The sequence below is a fragment of the Eriocheir sinensis genome, chromosome 8 (genome assembly GCF_024679095.1).
Source record: "Eriocheir sinensis breed Jianghai 21 chromosome 8, ASM2467909v1, whole genome shotgun sequence".
NCBI lineage: Eukaryota > Metazoa > Arthropoda > Malacostraca > Decapoda > Varunidae > Eriocheir > Eriocheir sinensis.
The window spans coordinates 8,897,308-8,913,244 of NC_066516.1; the positions used below are offsets into that span (position 1 = coordinate 8,897,308).

General features: G+C 43.0%; 1 protein-coding gene across 2 annotated transcripts in view; it reads right to left on the minus strand.

Moving 5' to 3' along the window:
• Positions 1 to 10,468, minus strand: part of LOC126995459 (G-protein coupled receptor moody-like) — a 65,283-nt gene extending 54,815 nt beyond the window's left edge. For both annotated transcript variants that reach the window (XM_050855016.1, XM_050855015.1), the window contains exon 1: positions 9,532 to 10,468. The gene's annotated coding sequence lies outside the window, so the exon portion shown is untranslated. The remainder of the gene's footprint in view (positions 1 to 9,531) is intronic.
• Between the last annotated feature and the right edge of the window lie 5,469 nt (positions 10,469 to 15,937).

Consider the following 15,937-nt stretch of genomic DNA (forward strand, 5'->3'; position numbering starts at 1 on the left):
AAACGGAGGAAGAGAAGATAAAGAATGGATGAGAGAGCAAAAAGAAGGTGGATTTTTGCTAGAATGTAAAGGAAAGACGAGAATAGGAAGAGGGGAGGGAGGAACTGAATAAAGGGTGGATAGGAGGGGAATAGTGGAGAGAAGGTAAGCAGTATATAAAGGGAAAAAAGGAAAGAATGACAAGAAGGAAGTTATAGGAAACTGAGAGAAACATGAAAAAATAGAAGAGGACACAAGAAATAGCTGGCTTATACCGAGGCCGCGTAGTTCAATAATTTAATCTCTTTCTACCGCACCTCAGTAACCTCGTGAACAAATTTAATCACTTGTCAATACGAGTGCACGATTCAATGCTGATATAACGAAGTATCGGCCAATACAATTTCCGGGCTGATAGTTTTCGCAATATGTACTCCATCAATACGTTTATTTCACTGAAGGTTAATTCGGTTCGTATACAAAAAAGAGATGAAAAAAACCTGAAACCGATATCTGTACTATATTGCTTTCATTGAATCGCTATATTGTTATTTTTGTATTTCTTGTTCATTTCGGAGGAGGAAGAAAAGGAGAAGGAGGAAGAGGAGGAGGAGGAGGAGGAGAAGGAGGAGGAGGAGGAGGAGGAGAAGGAAGAAGAGGAGGAGGAGAAGGAAGAGGCCGGCATTCACAGTGGCAAAGAGGGTGTGGTACAACTGGTGGACATGCTCTAGAGTGCCTCGACTCATCATGACGAGCAACACGTAACCAAGAAGGAAAAAAAAAGTGTATGTATGCAGATAAAGGAAATGAGTCAAGACACAAAACGTTCCAGGAAAACAAAAGGCAACTGAAACGGGTACGGTATATTAGTAGACCGCAAACAAGGAAAAAATTGAAGTCAGCCGACAAGGAAAATATCATGAGTAGGAATAATTGACGGGGAAAAATCAATGGGACGTGAACTCCGAAAGTGAAAGTCCAGGAAAATACGAACGGATGAAAATAGAATCGTTCCTTTCCTGGAATCAACATGCTGTGTGTGTGTGTGTGTGTGTGTGTGTGTGTGTGTGTGTGTGTGTGTGTGTGTGTGTGTGTGTGTGTGAGAGAGAGAGAGAGAGAGAGAGAGAGAGAGAGAGAGAGAGAGAGAGAGAGAGAGAGAATGGGGGGAGCAACTTCTACAACTGTTACTACTACTATTACCATTACTATTAGTACTACTATTACTACTACTGCTACTACTACTACCACCACTACTACTACTACTACCGATCTCATTCAATATTTATTCGGTGTTACGTTCGCCAGTCTTCAGTCTTCAGGGAATTTGTTCAGCCGCAGTTATTTGCAGAAGATACTGGTACAAGGGGAGGAGGAGGAGGAGGAGGAGGCTGAGAACCAAAAAGGAGGTGGGAAAAGAGGAGGAAGAGGAGGAGGAGATTGAGAAGAAAAGGAGAAGGAGGAGGAAAAGGAGGAGAAAGACTGGATAATATATAGCAACGATAATAAACAGTAAAAGAGGAAGGAATACATAGGAATACATAGGAAGAACAGACAACAGAAGACCTGGCGGTCTATGGCGAGGGTGTCTGTTTACTACCGCTACTACTAGTAATATACGTGTGGTAGAACAGGATAGAATAGATGAAGGCTCCTCCCCACCCACCTCTCCCTCCATCAACGTGCCGGCAGGAAATAGTTAGAAGAGAACACCATGTGCCTTTAAGGAAGAAAGGGACATGGAAATTTTACAGTAAAAAGAGAAATAAGAGGAAATTACTACCCTTAACTTACGCTACTAGTGACCTAAGCTGTGGGGGAAATTATTAAGTCTTCAGGTTGGCGCCGTGCTGCAGTGTGTCAGTAAAATCTTATATCCCTGAAGTACTTACCTAATGAAGACTTGAAGCTATTGATACTCTGTGCGCTAACTACTGACGGTGGGAGTCTATTCCAGTGATCGACGACTCTATTATTGAAATAACTTATATATGTGCGCCAATGTGTTACATCCGTTTCCCTTTAACTTCATACCGTTGCTGCGTGTTATTGTGTTGAGGTCTCTCTGAAATAGACTTTTTAGGTTAATGTTTTCGAATTTATTAAGGATTTTGAACATTTCGATTAAGTCCCCTCTTACCCTTCGCTTTTTAAGGAAAACATATCTAAACGCTTTAAACGTTCGTCATACGGCAAGTTACGGAACGCTGGAATTTGTTTGGCTGCTCGTCTCTGTATTTTTTCTAGCAAAATTTGATTTTTGATATAATTCGATGACCAGAACTGGACGGCGTATTCTAGATGTGGTCTTGCAAATGCTGAATATAATCTATTCATAAGTTCGGGTGATTTATAATCTAAGTTTCTTGAGATTAATCCTAACATCGTATTGGCTTTTTTACTCGCCGCTGTACATTGATCGCTCATTTTAAGAGTGTTACTGATAATGACACCAAGATCTTTTTCTTGTTTTACTTAACATAAGAACATAAGAACGCAGGAGTCTGCAAGAGGCCGGTAGGCCTGTACGAGGCAGCTCCTTTGACCCTAAGCTCCCGTGTATCTAACCCCACCTAATATCGCTGTCCATGAATTTATCTAGTCTATTTTTGAATGTGACAATTGTATTGGCACTCACCACATGACTGCTAAGCCTATTCCACTCATCCACCACCCTGTTAGTAAACCAATTTTTGCCTATGTCCCTGTTGAATCTGAATTTATCCAGTTTAAACCCGTTACTTCGTGTCCTACCCGGTTCTCTTACCAACAAAACCTTATGAATGTCTCCCTTATTAAAGCCCTTCATCCATTTATAAACCTCGATCATGTCTCCACGCACCCTTCGCCTTTCTAGAGAATGCAAGTTTAACTGTTTGAGTCTTTCCTCGTATGGCAAGTTTCTCAACCCCTGAATCATCTTAGTCATCCTCCTCTGCACCGATTCTAACATTTTGATATCCATTCTATAGTAGGGTGACCAGAACTGAACCGCATAGTCAAGATGAGGTCTAACTAATGCTAAATATAGTTTGAGGAAGACTTCTTGGCTTCTGTTGCTTACGCTCCTTGAAATAAATCCCAGTACCCTATTAGCTCGATTTCTAGCTTTAATGCATTGTGACCTTGTACGGAGATCAGAGCTCACTAAGACCCTAAATCCTCTCGCACCCAGACCTACTGATGAGAGTGTCATTTAAGCAATAGTTATGTGAGGGTTGTTCCTACCTACACTCAGAATACTGCACTTCCCTACATTGAACTCCATCTGCCATTTATCCACCCAGTCATATAATCTGTTGAGTTCACCTTGGAGAATACTAGCGTCCTGATCCGACTCAATTACTCTACCGATCTTGGTATCATCTGCAAATTTACTAACATCACTACTAATTCCTGTGTCTAAGTCATTGATATAAATAATAAACAAAAGTGGACCTAATACCGAACCTTGTGGGACCCCACTCGTAACACATCCCCAGTCAGATCTTTTACCATTGATTTGCACTCTTTGCTTCCTATTGCTAAGCCACGCCTTGACCCAGTTCAAAACTTTACCCTCTACTCCGTGAGCCTGTAATTTAAGCAACAGTCGTTGGTGAGGAACTTTGTCAAACGCTTTACTAAAATCAAGATGGATTACATCATAATTTTCATCTCTGTCAACCGCCTCAAATACTTTATTGTAGAAGGACAAGAGATTGGTGAGGCATGACCTACCTTTTGTGAACCCATGCTGCGAGTCGTGAATTAAGCTGTGTTTCTCTAAATGCTCCCGAATGTTCCTGGCTATTATGGACTCCAGTATCTTCCCTATAACCGATGTTAAGCTAATTGGGCGATAGTTTGAAGCAACTGACCTGTCCCCCTTTTTAAAAATCGGAGTCACATTAGCTACTTTCCATAGGCTCGGCACATAGCCAGTATTTACCGACATCTTAAAGATGTCGGTTAGTGGGTCACTGATTATATCACCTAACTCCTTTAATACCCTCGGAAATACCCCGTCAGGACCTGGCGACTTGTTCTTCTTAAACTTATCTATCTCATCCTGAACTACTTGCCTGGTAATGATTATATCCCTCAATTTATCGCCATCCCCGCCCTCGTACACCTGAACTCTTTCCGGTATAGTCGTTCGATCCTCCTGTGTGAATACTGAAAGGAAGTAGTCGTTCAGCAATGTGCTCATATTTTCGTAATTTTCTACTAGCTCCCCTGTGTTTGTTTTCAGCGGTCCAATTTTCTACCGTGTTTTGTTCTATACATCTGAAAGAAGCCCTTAGGATTACTTTTCGCCTCATTTGCTACTTTGATATCATAGTTCTTTTTGCTATCCTGGTGTTTTTCTTAACTAATCTAGATAGTTCGACGTACCGGCCCCTGAGATGGGTTTCCCCATTCTTTATTTTCTGATAAATTCCTTCTTTAACCCAATCTCGTGTTTTAGTCCACGAGTCATCCACTTAGGATCATTGTTTTCTTTTCTAAGTGTTCGCTGTGGTATATGCTGTTCTTGCCCCTCTACTATTACTCTAACTAAATTATTGTAAGACATTTCTACCTGGTTCTCCTGGCTCTCCAATCCGCAGTTCTGGCCCTCATGAATCCCTAAATTATCCCAGTTTACCCCTTCAAGATGTCTTCGAAGCCCCTCGTAGTTTGCTCTTCTAAAATCTGGCACTAACACTGGGTTTGGTTACCGCCATGAGTCTAAGCTAAAACGAACCGTTCTGTGATCACTATTTCCTAACTCTCCGCCCACCTCCAACTCACGTAGCAAGTTCCCATTATTGGTTAGGACTAAGTCTAATATGTTATCTCCTCTGGTAGGCTCAGTAACTACCTGCTTAAGGAAATTATCAGTAACTACCTGCTTAAGGAAATTATCTTGTATAACTTCAAGAAAGTCCTCGGCTTCCAGGTCACCCACTAGATCTTTCCAGTCTATATTCCTATAATTAAAGTCCCCCATTACGCAGACATTTCTACTCATACTCGCCCTGCCAATCTCCTGTAGTAATATACTCGTGTCCTGCCTGTTAAGGTTGGGTGGCCTGTATATAACTCCTAGAGTTAGTTTTTCTTTCCCTTTGTAAACGTCCACCCAAACTGATTCTGAATCCATGTTAGTTTTGACTGAGTTGTTAGCTAAACATTTAAGTGAGTCTTTAACATATAGCGCAACTCCACCTCCCTTTCTGCCCCTTCTGTCTTTGTGAAACATCTGATAACTCGTTATTTCAAATTCTGATCTAAAATTTCTATTAGCAGTGTCTATCCATGTCTCAGTGATCGCTATTATGTCAAAATTTTCTGAACAAGCTTCACCCCTTAGTAAGTCTATCTTGTTTCTGAGGCTCCTGCTGTTAGTATAGAAGATTCTTAGCCCGTCCTCTGTTACTCCTCTAGAATTACTTCTAAGCTGCCTGGTTATATTATGAGCTAGATGTCCCCTCCCATTACTCCTCCCATTGCTCCCATTACTCCTCCCCCCCTCGCCTATACTAAAAAATCCCTCAGGGTACCAAGTGCTCGCTCAAGGGAGTCTGAGAGAGCCTCAACACCCTTGAACGTCAAGTGTATCCCGTCACGGGCGTAGAGGGCGTCGTTGCCAAAGAAGAGGTCCCAATTGTCGACGAACAGCCACCCATTGCGCTCGCAGTGCTCAGCAAGTCTGCTGTTCACTGCTATCGCCCTGGACAGCCATCCATCGCCAACGCCCCTCCTTGGCAGGACGCCACACACTACTGGCGACCCACCAGCGTCACGTATCCTGCCTAACAATTCTCTAAAACGCCTGAGAAGGTCCTCGCTTGGCACACGAGAAAAGTCGTACTTCGCTGAGCTCATGTCCTTGAATCTGATATTTAAAGTTAGGTTCTTTTCACCTATCTGCATTACTTTACATTTATCTAAGCTGAAACACATTTGCTGCTACTGGCATCGTAACCTGACTCTGCGAACGGGTTGAGAGAGAAACTTACCTCACCTCCACTCGGTAGAGCTGACAGGGAGCAAGTGGTATACGGAGAAGGAAAAGGAGAAGGGGAAGGAAAAGGAGGAGGATGAGGACCGAATAATATACAGCAGTAGTCGTAACACTAGAAGCAGTATCCGTATCCGCGAAGAACTGACGATGACGATGATGATGATGACGATGGTGATGAAGGTTCGTCGGGCGGGCTATAGAAATGAGGTCAGCGCGCGGGTCAGGAAGTGGAGCGAGGTGGTGATGGGCAGGTCAGGATGGGTCAACAGGATGAGCGGCGCGAGTATATTGACCCAGTGTAATAGAGGAGACTACTTACTGAAGGTGTGTGTGTGTGTGTGTGTGTGTGTGTGTGTAAGGGGGTTGAAAATGCAGAAAAAAGCCTAAATTTGGTCTACGAGGATTGAGAGGAACGTGTTTACCAGAGGAAGGATAAACACGTTTTTTTTCTCTCTCTCTCTCTCTCTCTCTCTCTCTCTCTCTCTCTCTCTCTCTCTCTCTCTCTCTCTCTCTCTCTCTCTCTCTCTCTCTCTCTCTCTCTCTCTCTCTCTCTCTCTCTCTCTCTCTCTCTCTCTCTCTTTCCCTATCACACTTCGCAAGAGAAACAAACAAACAATTAATGGTGGGAGGATTGTTTACCCAAGGGCGGAGGGATGAAGGGAGGGTAAGATGAGAAAGCGGAGGAGAGGGAGCAGGTGGAGGGAACGGCGGTAGGGACGGACGGGAGAAAGGGTGGATAGGATAGGAGAAGGACGGTAGGGAGGTAATGTGTACGGAGAGAGAGAGAGAGAGAGAGAGAGAGAGAGAGAGAGAGAGAGAGAGAGAGAGAGAGAGAGAGAGAGAGAGAGAGAGAGAGAGAGAGAGAGAGAGAGAGAGAGAGAGAGAGAGAGAAGGGAACGAAGGGAGGAACAGGATAAAGAGCGGATGGAGGAGAGACGAAACATGGAAGGCCGGCCTCTTGCAGACTCCTACGTTCTTATGTTCTTATGTAAACAGGCGATAAGGCGATAAAAGGGAAAGACATGATAATACAAGGCGGATGGAACGGAGACAGAAAACACGGAGGAAGAGATGATACAGAATGGATGAGAGAGAAAGTAAAAGGAGGGTGGATTATTGCTAGAATGTAAAGGAAAGACGAAAACAGGAAGAGGGGAGGCAGGAACTGAGTAAAGGGTGGATAGGAGGGGAATAGTGGAGTAAAGATAATGAAGTATATAAAGGGAAAGCAAGGACAGTTAAGGGAAGATGGGAAGGGAGCTGGCAAAGGGAAGGTATAGGTCGTTTGAGAAGGGTAAGAAAAATGGAGAGAGAAAGCAATGAGAGGAAGGATTCTTGGAAAAGGGAGGAATAGGTGACGGGAAGGTTAGCAGCACATGTGGGCGAAGGAAAGGCGAAAGGTTAACCATTTTTTTTTTTTTTTTTTTTTTTTTTTTTACGTCTCCGCCTATTGCGCCGGTAGGCTTGCTTGAGGGGCCTGGATGGTATTCGGCCCCAGCCCGTTATGGCGCAGGCAAGTGTTTATAGTGGCGCCATCTTCTCTTGGCTCATGCTGCCCCCCAGAACTCGTTCTTGATTCTTGGACGGTTTCCTCTAGAGTCCAGGTTGATGGGTGGTCTTCAGGACACCATGTGGGTAGTTTTAAGCCAATCGGCGGTGACTGAAAAATCCAAGGTGGTAGCGTGGGAATTCGCACTCGTGTCGTCCATCACGTGGTGAATGTGGGCCCAGCACGCTACCACTTCAGCCACTGCCTACCCTATTTATGAAGTAGTTAAGGGAGGACTGAATCACCAAGGAAAATGATGAGACAAGTGGAGAGAGAAAAAAAAGGGAGAGGGAGTAGGAAATCCGGTGTAAGGAGTAACGAAAAAAAGAGAAATAAAGTATTGTGGGAAAAAGTATATATATATATATATATCTATATATATATATATATATATATATATATATATATATATATATATATATATATATATATATATATATATTAAAAGGTCATGGGAGATCGAGCAATATAAATAAAACCAAATGAAGGTGAAAAAAAAGATAATGAATGGAAAAGGGTGAAGGTGGATATAATGAAACAAAAAAAATAGCAGAGGGTGTGAAAAAAGATATAGGAAAGACTTGTAACCTAAAACCGAGGGAGAAAAAACAAGTGAAATAAAATGACAAAACGCAAATGAGAGATGATTACAAAGGAGAGGAAAGGGAGCACGAGCAGGATGGAGGGAAAAGGAAAATGAGACAATGGAAGAAAGCGGCGTAGCTGAGGAACGGTAAGGATGTCAAGGTTACGAAGGCGGCGAGCGAAAAGAAGAGAAACGGTCGCAGGATGAAAGCGGCGGCAGGGAACAGCCAAAGGAGGAAGACAGGACGGCAACTGGCATACGTAAAGGTTACAAAAGAAAGCGAATGTTTGAATTACGAAGATATAATGATATTCTTTCAATATTAAAAAAAAGGAACAATTGCAGGATGAAAGAAGGAAGGAAACAAGGAAATTGGAGGAAATCTGCAAGGAGAACATTAAGTATTTTCATGTAAAGATTACTAAAGGAGAAAAAAGTGTATGTAGTTGAGCGACGAGGAAGATATAACGAACATACTATAAAATAATAAAAGATACAGTAACAGGATGAAAGAGGGAAGGAAATAGAGAAAATACGCAAGGGACACATGAAGAATTACCACATCAAAGCAACTAAAATGAATATACGGATGTCACCACAAATAAATACTGCAAATCATGTCAGTACTAGAAGACAAGAAGCCGTAGGAGAATGAGGGAAAAAATAAACGAAAGGCGGAAAACTAAAAATAGCACACTGTACTTTAATGGTGTCAAAGTTACGAGAAAGAGTTTATGTAGATGTATTAAAACGAAAAAAAAGAAATGCACACTGAACACAATGGTAATAGATGGAACGTCCGGAAGCCCGTCAGTCCGTGCGTCACAACTGGGTAAACACTCCGGGCGCGGCCACACGAGGGGAGTTACCGGGGAAGGCTGAGGAGGGAGTGGCGGTGTTGTGGCGGGAGTGTGGGAACGCCGCCTGACCGAGGACCGCTTAAGACAGCCTGACACGAATGAATAATAACAAAGTTCCCTCGATGTCTTTTGATGCATTACTCAGTTTCATCTGTTTTCTTTCAGCAATCTGTCTCTGGTACGTCCTCTTTCTGAACGAGGGATACGGGGCTACTACTACTACTTTTGCTATTATGGTAGTAGTAGTAGTTGTAGTAGTAGTAGTAGTAGTAGTAGTAGTAGTAGTAGTAGTAGTAGTAGTAGTAGTAGTAGTAGTAGTAGTAGTAGTAGTAGTAGTAGTAGTAGTAGTAGTAGTAGTAGTAGTAGTAGTAGTAGTAGTAGTAGTAGTAGTAGTAGTAGTAGTAGTAGTAGTAGTAGTAGTAGTAGTAGTAGTAGTAGTAGTAGTAGTAGTAGTAGTAGTAGTAGTAGTAGTAGTAGTAGTAGTAGTAGTAGTAGTAGTAGTAGTCCACCCCTATCCCCACAGCAGAATTCTAAAATTAACACCACCACCCACAAGTCCAGTTCTCACCTCTACTACTACTCGTGCAGCGTCCCTGGGTCACTCACTCACTGCAGACTGGGGGAACTTATGCCTGGCTCCAGCACCGGACGATCAGGCGGGTCCCTCGAGCGGGGCGCGCTAGCGTTGCTTTTTGTGGCATCACAGTGCAGCCGGGCAGCGCCTCCTCCGCCACTACACCCGCGACTGAAACCACTTTCACTTTCCATGACAGCATTCCATTTTCTCTCGTTTCATAAGTATAACTACTATTTTCCTTCTTTTCTGGTGGTAGGAGTGTTCTTTAGCTGTTTCGTCTTTCGCGTTCTACACTACGAACACGAAAAGAGTCTGTAGATGCAGATTTACATTTGCAGTTCGGTCCAGATCTTCCGTTTCAACTTGGTTTCATTCATAACTTCATGGGCACACTTTATGTTGTTGTTTTTCTGGGTTTGTTTTCCATTCAAACTTATATTTCAGTGTTTTCAAGATGTTACATTTCTATAAACCTTTCGTACATCCACGTTCGACTAAACCACAATTAATCCCCCATTCTTATCCTTTCGTAGCCCATTAGTTACTCGCTGCGCTCGGGGACTTGCCTGCCTCGCTGCGTGGACACTGACTACGGCACACGAAAGCCGAGGTCTGACCGGGCATGCGCGTGGACTATACTCTGGAAGCAGACGGACACTCGCGACGAGCCGCACGTATCACCGCTCACTGGCCACTCACTGAGCACGTACACACTGCAGCCTCTTGTCTACGGTTACGCGGCAGGATGAGGAGAGGAAGGAAGGGAGGAAGGGAGGACTTAATAGCGGCTCAGTGTTGATTCAAAGGAAGAAATAATGAGTATAGTGGGTGGATGGACTGACGAAGGGATTTTTGTGAGCCGCAGTTGTTAGAACGCAAGATAAGACTAAAGACGGCAGTGATGAGTCGAGGAAGAGCGTGCGGCGCCACAGAGGGTTGAGGCAAAACAGACGGCCAGGCCAAGGCAATGAGGAGGCTGAACATGAAGCCCAGGGGCGAGGGGTGTGGGGTGAGGAGGGGACAGGCAGGTGAGCAGGGCGGGGCGCGGCTAGCTTGGCAGACGATGTGTGGGTTAGATAGAGATCAAGTGGGGCAATGGAGAAGGGATGGGGAGGGAGATTGGATGGTGTTTACATTGAGGGCGGGTAATTTTTCAGGATAAGAAAGACATACTGGGAGGAGGAGGAGGAGGAGGAAAGTGATGGAGCGTGGCTGATAATGCACCTTTGTTGACTGACGCATATTTTTCTTACATTTATACGGCAAAACGAAGACCTACTTTTAGGGGCCTTATCCCCACCTCATAACTCATAACTTCCGACTTCACTCCTATCTTTAATAATTATCAGAACCACTCACCTGATAGCTCCAATTTTAGTCACAACTCTGGTCTTAAGTTATTGGTGACGATCAAACACTAAATAGTTATGAGTAAAATTATGTTCAGAGTAAGTAGTAATCGGTAACCATCTCGGCGGTCCTACAAATTTATTGGGTATACATAAGCCGTTTAGATGTATCCACGCACGGTAAGGTTGTGAGATATCGACTTGTATAATTTAATGCACCAAAATGTACCAGAAGGTCGCAGGGGATCACTTGTCACGTTTCAGTCACGTTTCAGCTCTTTTGAATGGCGTTGAGTAGAGCAACCACCGACTTGCCGGCTCTATGTCCTACCTTCGGCGAACCTGGGCAGGTTCTGCATCGAGATGGCGGCTTGGACCTCCAGAAGGCAGATATAAATAAGAGACCTTCCGCGTCAGTATATAGGGACAGAGGCCAATCGTCACAGTTTTGCCGCAGTTGCCTGGGATGACGCCTCTGCCGGCCACAGACAGACAGCAGAAAGGAAACTAATGTCATTGCTCCGTGGAATTATCCTCGTCGCGTCACAAACGTCTTTATTGTTGAACTCAACACAATAATTTTTGATTTCTGCCCTCATCTTATGGCATTCACACACATAGCGGTATCCAATCCTATTTGTTGTGTTTTAAATTGATTGCTTATTTATTTTGTATGTGTGTAATGGGTAAATCAAAGTTACTGAAGTCGCTTTGATTATCGCAAGTCAAAACGATCGTCGCACAACTGGCAGTGCTGCTCATCGCGTCTCCTCTCGTGGACTTACACCGTCACCTGACATCAACAGTTCCTGCTCCGCGGTGTAAACAGTTCTCTGGTGCTCCCTTGGAAACAGTAATTATTATGGACTCGAGTTGTAGATTCATTAGTAACTAATCTAGAGAGATATATACTTCCTTATTTTTTTCCGTAATAATTACAAAATAATTTCGACTGTTTCGTTCCTCTAGAAAAGTGTCCCTAGCAACGAATTTATTCAGAAGATTGGTTAATAACATCAGTTATATACGACTTACTCATAAAGGGTATATTGATATTTTTTTCTCATAGAAAATACACAACTTTCACTTTCTGCGGAAGTTGTCTTTTTTTTCTATAGGACACGGCCTAAGGTGTTAAACTAGGAAAACATAATCATTTAAGAAACGAGTTGCTTGAACATTTCCTCGAATTTCCGATCAGAACTCGTCTAGGAAAACTATTTGAAGGCGAGAGAAAGTGGGGTCAGCGGCAGGAGCTAGGGATGGGGAGAGTGAGGGTGGGTAGACAAGACAAGATCAGAAACTGGGGGAGGGGACGGGAGGGACGGAACAGGCCACAGAGAGGGGTTTGGGGGCCGGCAATCAGTGTTATCCAGCAACACAGCTTAGGTCGATACAGGTTTTTACTTAACTGTATGTCCCATTAGTGGTGTGTGTGCCTGTATGTGGAGAGGAGGGGGGAGATGGCGAATAAACACGATTTAAATAAAATGAGAATAATAACGATACTACTTCTACTACTACTACTACTACTACTACTACTACTATTACTACTACTACTACTACTACTACTACTACTACTACTACTACTACTACTACTACTACTACTACTACTACTATTACTACTACTACTACTACTACTACTACTACTACTACTACTACTACTACTACTACTACTATTATTACTACTACTACTACTACTACTACTACTACTACTACTACTACTACTACTACTATTACTACTACTACTACTACTACTACTACTACTACTACTACTACTACTACTACTACTACTACTACTACTACTACTACTACTACTACTACTATTACTATGACACATAATCATGGAGGGCTCCATAACAGAGGTCATTAGCCCCAACTCTGTTCGCTAATGACTGTGGCATCCAACCATATCACTAATACTACCTGACACTAAATCACCCATCATCTATTACGTCTAGATCCCCCTTTCCTTCCCTTCTCAAGTCACTCCCGACCCACCCTAATGTCATTCTCCACCACTGTGGCTTCATAGTCCATATTGGAGATGTTGGTGGCTTTTGGGCCAGAGTGTCTGGTGCCCCTGAGACATAGGATGGCCGACCTGAGCAGGGAGAACGAGAAGCGACACCTCATCCAGGCGATAACGTGACTCCTTGGCTGATGTTTCTTTTCTGAGATTAGTTCCGCGAGGCGTGCGTAGAAGCATTGGGCCCTGGGACCCATCCCGCCGGATGTGGTGAAGACGAGAGGGGTGAAGCTGCCCTGATCCACATGTTGGATTCTTTCACCGTATGCCCTTGTCTTCTCCTGCTCGTTCCTGTGGTGGGCGGCTTGCAGGGGCAGCTCACGGTGACAGGCAGCCATCGGGTCGAATATGCGGATGTCCATGAACGCCCGCTGTCCGCACACCCAGAATCCGCGGGTACTTACATCAACCCGTGCCTCTTGTGAGGTATTGGCTGTCCAGGGGAAGCAGTGCCGGCTCGGTGGTGACGTCTTGGCATACCTCCCGACCATGCTGGCTGTCAGATCCCTCACTTCATCGTGTCGAATACAGATGAACCCTCCTTTTTTACATGTCATGGTGTGGGTGACATCATTTGGTGATCCACATGCACAGAGATCAGGCAGTCCCTCAATCGGCCAGCCATATCTCAGAGCAATGGCGTCGACAAATTCTTGTTTGTTGAGGCTGAAGCCCTTTGCTCTGATTGGTAATGACGTCAGCCAGTTAGAGGCGCCTGCCTCCTGTGCTGCGTGTATTTTTCTACCCATTTCTGTGGACAGGTGGTGTGTCAGACGGTCCAGCTCGTCTTTTTGGGCCTGTTGCCTTTCCTCTGAGATTTTTCTTTTAATATCTCTTATTTCTGTTTGGTCTATCTCGCCCTCTGCCTCCTGAGCGATGATCCTGTTGATGAGTGACCTGGTAAGGCTGATGGAGTTTTGGTTCTCCTTACCTGCCAGCTTCTCAGGGTTGGTGATCCCCATCCCATCCAGTCTTGGGGGAAGTGCTAGCATATCCCTCTCCTCCTCCCCCAAAGCATGAGATTTCACCAGCGCCGGCAAGAATACATTCTTGACGGCATTTTCCAGTGGTCGGAGGAGTGGACTGATGCCGGGGATGGTGCGCATCAGGAACGTCCACCGATGTTGGATGCCGTGGGTGTACGCTGAGTAGGCAGCGTGTGGCTCAGTCTTGGCAATGGCAGACAAAGCTTCTATTTCCTTCACCCATTCGGCTACTTTGTCTCACACGTACTCTTTCTTATATACCTACTACTACTACTACTACAACTACTACTACTTCTACTACTACCACTACTATTACTACTACTACTACTACTACTACTCATAATAATAATAATAATAATAATAATAATAATAATAATAATAATAATAATAATAATAATAATAATAATAATAATAATAATAATAATAATAATAATAATAATAATAATAATAATAATAATAATAATAATAATAATAATAATAATGATAAAAATAATAAAAATAAAAATAATAAAAATAACGATAATAATAATACTAATGACAAAAATAATAATAGTAATAATAATAATAATAATAATAATAATAATAATAATAATAATAATAATAATAATAATAATAATAATAATAATAATAATAATAATAATAATAATAATAATAATAATAATAATAATAATAATAATAATAATAATAATAATAATAATAATAATAATAATAATAATAATCTATTAATAATGATAGTAATAAAAATAAAAATTATAATAATTATAATAATAACAATGAAAATAGATGATACCTTGTTTTTAGTTAACACCTATTTCGGAGTTGATTATAGATCAAAGTTACCGAAGAGCCAGAGCGATATAATAAAATGTATAAACTTCACACTTTGTCGCAGTCCTTTTATACAATAGCTGCACGTTAACACAAATTTGTAAAGGTGCTCATTAAGGACTAAGGGCCAGTTTTACGGTCCAGTACAGCAAGTTTGTAAGCTCACCAACCAAACACAAACAACTTCGAAAATTCATTCTATAGTGATTGGCGTTGATATAAAAACAAGGAAACTATAGTAAACCCCACGGGAAATCTCTTTGTTATAGAATGAAATAGAAATAACGGATCACTGTGGGGAATATAGTTTGGTTTGGGTGCTTACAAAGACTCTGTGTTGGACTGTCGAACTGGCCCTAAGTCAATTTCCAGCCTCGGCGTGAACTTGATGCCTCCTCGGAAGGACATACCGCTGACAAAAGTCCACTCGGGTGTGCATGCCATAGTGCGCAACGTAGCTATTTCGAGGCATGAAAACCACGAAGTACTGTCGAGGTGTTGATCCGTTTGGGTAAAAGGATTATGAGAGGACACTTTCTTATTTATCTGGATGGGGCGCCAATGGATTTTAGTCGCCGTGAAAGAGGGACGCAATAAATGTAAGCAAGAAAAAGTTTTATGAATATTTCCTGTCACAATGTTGGGAATGGGTGCTGGCCTATGTCAACAAGGGGCGCACCCTGGCCAGATGGCGAATATGCGTACAACACACACAGCAGTTATGTTTTTGCTTTTGTATGCATTATGTTACAAATACAGTGAACAGCCATTTATATGGTAATTAAACTAAACTAATTATTCTGATTCAGATTCTAACATCATAAAATTCCATAAAAGTGTAAGGAGCTTGTGCTTCGGGCAACGATTTAGTCACACACACACACACACACACACACACACACACACACACACACACACACACTGATCTTTACTCTTACTCGTACTCTTTATTACCCTTACTCACACACTCACGCCCCCCTCCCCCCTCAAGCCCACGACGCAGCAGGACGGTCTGAGGGGGCGGGTCGCGCCTGTACATGCAGTCGGGGTGATTGGCCACGCCCTCCTCATGTAGCGTCAAGCCTTTTGTCAACACGATCAAACAGCCAATTACAGCAACGGCGGCTCAAAGCAACGCAGTCACAACGGAAGGGTTCACCAAGACCAGGGAAGGGAAGGGAAAGGAAGGGAAGGGAAGGGAAAGG